The sequence below is a fragment of the Schistocerca piceifrons genome, unplaced genomic scaffold (assembly GCF_021461385.2).
Source record: "Schistocerca piceifrons isolate TAMUIC-IGC-003096 unplaced genomic scaffold, iqSchPice1.1 HiC_scaffold_1228, whole genome shotgun sequence".
Taxonomy (NCBI): domain Eukaryota; kingdom Metazoa; phylum Arthropoda; class Insecta; order Orthoptera; family Acrididae; genus Schistocerca; species Schistocerca piceifrons.
This window is the reverse complement of record NW_025727046.1, coordinates 72,501-77,500: the sequence shown is the minus strand read 5'-3', so window position 1 is coordinate 77,500 and position 5,000 is coordinate 72,501. Positions and strand designations below refer to the sequence as shown.

At 54.0% G+C, this 5,000-nt stretch overlaps 1 non-coding gene across 1 annotated transcript in view; it reads left to right on the top strand.

Moving 5' to 3' along the window:
* Positions 1 to 3,972: 3,972 nt before the first annotated feature.
* The window catches only part of LOC124729962, a 1,909-nt gene continuing 881 nt past the window's right edge, over positions 3,973 to 5,000 (top strand). The window contains exon 1 of the ribosomal RNA XR_007007844.1: positions 3,973 to 5,000. This exon is cut by the window's right edge and continues 881 nt beyond it. This is a non-coding gene — a ribosomal RNA (small subunit ribosomal RNA).

Here is a 5,000-nt window from a genome sequence, read left to right as displayed (position 1 = left end):
CATCCACCATTGCGCAGATAAGGCACCAACACCCACACATGTCCTATACAACGGTGCACCCAACATCACAATAGTACCTCCTGTCACAGCGCACAAACAATGACATGAGTCAAAGACACAGGTCTGACACAAGCATAGAATTGGAGCGCCGCCTCTAATAAGCCAAAGGTGCATCCTGACGTGACAAATCTCATCATGTCACAAGCATTCACTTACTATAATCACTATCAACGAACCTGCCGCCCCGCCCCCCCCCCCCCCCCCCCACACCTTTCCTTACAACAACGTGTAACCTAACCTAACCCATGTTGTACCTTAACCTAACCCATGTTGTACCTTAACCTAACCCATGTTGTGCCTTAACCTAACCCATGTTGTGCCTTAACCTAACCCATGTTGTCCCCTAACCTAACCCAAGTTGTCCCCTAACCTAACCCATGTTGTCCCTTAACCTAACCCATGTTGTGCCTTAACCTAACCCATGTTGTGCCTTAACCTAACCCATGTTGTCCCCTAACCTAACCCATGTTGTCCCCTAACCTAACCCATGTTGTGCCTTAACCTAACCCATGTTGTCCCCTAACCTAACCCATGTTGTGCCTTAACCTAACCCATGTTGTCCCCTAACCTAACCCATGTTGTCCCCTAACCTAACCCATGTTGTCCCCTAACCTAACCCATGTTGTGCCTTAACCTAACCCATGTTGTGCCTCTAACCTAACCCATGTTGTCCCCTAACCTAACCCAAGTTGTCCCCTAACCTAACCCATGTTGTCCCCTAACCTAACCCATGTTGTGCCTTAACCTAACCCATGTTGTGCCTTAACCTAACCCATGTTGTGCCTTAACCTAACCCATGTTGTCCCCTAACCTAACCCATGTTGTCCCCTAACCTAACCCATGTTGTGCCTTAACCTAACCCATGTTGTCCCCTAACCTAACCCATGTTGTGCCTTAACCTAACCCATGTTGTCCCCTAACCTAACCCATGTTGTCCCCTAACCTAACCCATGTTGTCCCCTAACCTAACCCATGTTGTGCCTTAACCTAACCCATGTTGTGCCTTAACCTAACCCATGTTGTCCCCTAACCTAACCCATGTTGTCCCCTAACCTAACCCATGTTGTCCCCTAACCTAACCCATGTTGTCCCCTAACCTAACCCATGTTGTCCCCTAACCTAACCCATGTTGTCCCCTAACCTAACCCATGTTGTCCCCTAACCTAACCCATGTTGTCCCCTAACCTAACCCATGTTGTCCCCTAACCTAACCCATGTTGTCCCCTAACCTAACCCATGTTGTGCCCTAACCTAACCCATGTTGTGCCCTAACCTAACCCATGTTGTGCCCTAACCTAACCCATGTTGTGCCTTAACCTAACCCATGTTGTCCCCTAACCTAACCCATGTTGTCCCCTAACCTAACCCATGTTGTCCCCTAACCTAACCCATGTTGTCCCCTAACCTAACCCATGTTGTCCCCTAACCTAACCCATGTTGTGCCTTAACCTAACCCATGTTGTCCCCTAACCTAACCCATGTTGTCCCCTAACCTAACCCATGTTGTCCCCTAACCTAACCCATGTTGTCCCCTAACCTAACCCATGTTGTCCCCTAACCTAACCCATGTTGTCCCCTAACCTAACCCATGTTGTCCCCTAACCTAACCCATGTTGTCCCCTAACCTAACCCATGTTGTGCCCTAACCTAACCCATGTTGTCCCCTAACCTAACCCATGTTGTGCCTTAACCTAACCCATGTTGTGCCTTAACCTAACCCATGTTGTCCCCTAACCTAACCCATGTTGTCCCCTAACCTAACCCATGTTGTGCCTTAACCTAACCCATGTTGTGCCGTAACCTAACCCATGTTGTGCCTTAACCTAACCCATGTTGTGCCTTAACCTAACCCATGTTGTGCCTTAACCTAACCCATGTTGTGCCTTAACCTAACCCATGTTGTGCCTTAACCTAACCCACGTTGTCCCCTAACGTAACCCACGTTGTCCCCTAACGTAACCCACGTTGTCCCCTAACGTAACCCACGTTGTCCCCTAACGTAACCCACGTTGTCCCCTAACGTAACCCACGTTGTCCCCTAACGTAACCCACGTTGTCCCCTAACGTAACCCACGTTGTCGCCTATCGTAACCCACGTTGTCGCCTAAACCTGCTCTGTAATTGTTATACGACTCGTTCAATTAGTGTAGTGTTGCCCACCCGCAACCCTCGCAATATAGTTCGCTACTCGCACTGCCCGCTCCCCTGTGTATCGCTTCATGTTAAACACCTTGCAAGTCTTGCTGACTTTCCACATGCTCCTGCTGTACACTGTAATGTGGATGGCAGCAGGGCGTACATGCCGCCCCCCCCCCCCCCCCACCTCTCCCCACGTCCCCACCTTGCCCCCTGCCTTCGCAAGGTGGTTGGTGACAAGTTTGCATGTTCAATGCCCTTCGCATGCGACGTACGCAGGCTACGTTGTGGTGCGGCCTGTGTCAACTGTCCGCTGATGTCGTACGCGTGAACCACAATCTGTACTGCACATTCGTCCTTATGTACTGAATGATACATCGTGGCACATGTGTGACCGTACAACGACTGCGCCCAAAAACGGCGGACCATACAGTGCAAATATTGTGCACGCAGCTACGTGTCGTCTCCCTATGAGAGCTGGATTGCAGTGTGGTACGCCATAGAGACGTGTGGGAGGAACGGACGCCGTGGATGGCGATCAGCATGAGCTGTCTGTTGATGTATTCGGACCTAGTCGTCTCTCCTCACACACCGTGATGGCATGGTGCAGCGCGTTCCATATCTGCGACATGCTACAGAAGCCGGTTGACAGTCGTTCGAGCAATGGACATCGCATACGTACGGGGGCCACCTTCCACGTATTGTCTAGGCGTGCACATTTTGTTGCGTGTATGTGGGCAGACGTAGTGTGGCGTGACACCTGACACAGGCATGCAATAATGGTTGAAGTTGCAAATGGCGATGGACGCCTACGTTTTCTGGTGAAGTTACGCAAATGAAGAAATGGTAACCCGTTGTGGTGCGGTTGTTCTCGCTAGGGGTGAATCGGTGATGGCGACGATAGGTTGAGGTACTAACCGGTTGTTCCAGCGATACCCACCATGCCGACGAAACTGAACGGCATCTGGGTGTGAAGCGATACGCGGCGGTGGCTGGGTGGGACCGTCCCCGGCCGGTGAGGGGGCGCCTCCCGGCGTGCTGGCCGCGCGGTGCGTGGGCGCACGCGCTACAGCCGGCTGGTGGGGGCGGCCAGTGGCAGGCGCGCCGGCCGACGGACGCGGCAGGCGTCGCAGCTGCGCGCCGGCGCACCCTGCGCGCGGCGCCGTGCGGCCAAAGTAGGTCCTCGCGGGCCCGGTGCGAAGCGCGGTGGACATCTGCAGTGTGCTGGTCCGATTGAGGACTGTGTGCGTTGAGGATGCGCCGCCGCCCGGCGCTCGGCGCCGCGACGCCGTCTGCTGCTCGGTCGCCCCAGCGGTTCTCGCTGGTGGTTTGTATCGCAGCTGTGCGGATGTGTTGGCGTGTGCGCTGTGCTGGGAGAGTTCGCTTCGGCACCCAAGTGGGGCTTTTGTCCTTCTGTGGCGCTGGCGTTGGAGCTGCCGGTCACCGTAGGTGGCGCGTGTTGTCTCCCGCCGGCAATGCCACGACAGCACGCTCCCGGGCCTCTGTCGGCAGCGGCAAGCTCAGTTGGGAGCACGGGTGGTCGCACCGAAAGCGTCTACTCGCCTAACTCCGGGCGATTGCGCCTCTCTCGAACCCGACCAAGTACTTGGGACGGCGCTGCGCGCCGCCGGGACCTGAGAGGGTTTCGAGGTGTATTGTGCAGGGGAGCTCAGCCTCCTCCTGTTTGCAGAATGATTGAGCGGACGCTTGCGTGTTCGCGCGGGCCCCCGGGACACACTCCCGGGCGGCCGGCTGCTCAGCTCTAGTTGACGCAGCTCCCTGGTTGATCCTGCCAGTAGTCATATGCTTGTCTCAAAGATTAAGCCATGCATGTCTCAGTACAAGCCGCATTAAGGTGAAACCGCGAATGGCTCATTAAATCAGTTATGGTTCCTTAGATCGTACCCACGTTACTTGGATAACTGTGGTAATTCTAGAGCTAATACATGCAAACAGAGTCCCGACCAGAGATGGAAGGGACGCTTTTATTAGATCAAAACCAATCGGTCGGCTCGTCCGGTCCGTTTGCCTTGGTGACTCTGAATAACTTTGGGCTGATCGCACGGTCCTCGTACCGGCGACGCATCTTTCAAATGTCTGCCTTATCAACTGTCGATGGTAGGTTCTGCGCCTACCATGGTTGTAACGGGTAACGGGGAATCAGGGTTCGATTCCGGAGAGGGAGCCTGAGAAACGGCTACCACATCCAAGGAAGGCAGCAGGCGCGCAAATTACCCACTCCCGGCACGGGGAGGTAGTGACGAAAAATAACGATACGGGACTCATCCGAGGCCCCGTAATCGGAATGAGTACACTTTAAATCCTTTAACGAGTATCTATTGGAGGGCAAGTCTGGTGCCAGCAGCCGCGGTAATTCCAGCTCCAATAGCGTATATTAAAGTTGTTGCGGTTAAAAAGCTCGTAGTTGGATTTGTGTCCCACGCTGTTGGTTCACCGCCCGTCGGTGTTTAACTGGCATGTATCGTGGGACGTCCTGCCGGTGGGGCGAGCCGAAGGCGTGCGACCGCCCCGTGCGTGCTCGTGCGTCCCGAGGCGGACCCCGTTGAAATCCTACCAGGGTGCTCTTTATTGAGTGTCTCGGTGGGCCGGCACGTTTACTTTGAACAAATTAGAGTGCTTAAAGCAGGCAAGCCCGCCTGAATACTGTGTGCATGGAATAATGGAATAGGACCTCGGTTCTATTTTGTTGGTTTTCGGAACCCGAGGTAATGATTAATAGGGACAGGCGGGGGCATTCGTATTGCGACGTTAGAGGTGAAATTCTTGGATCGTCGCAAGACGAA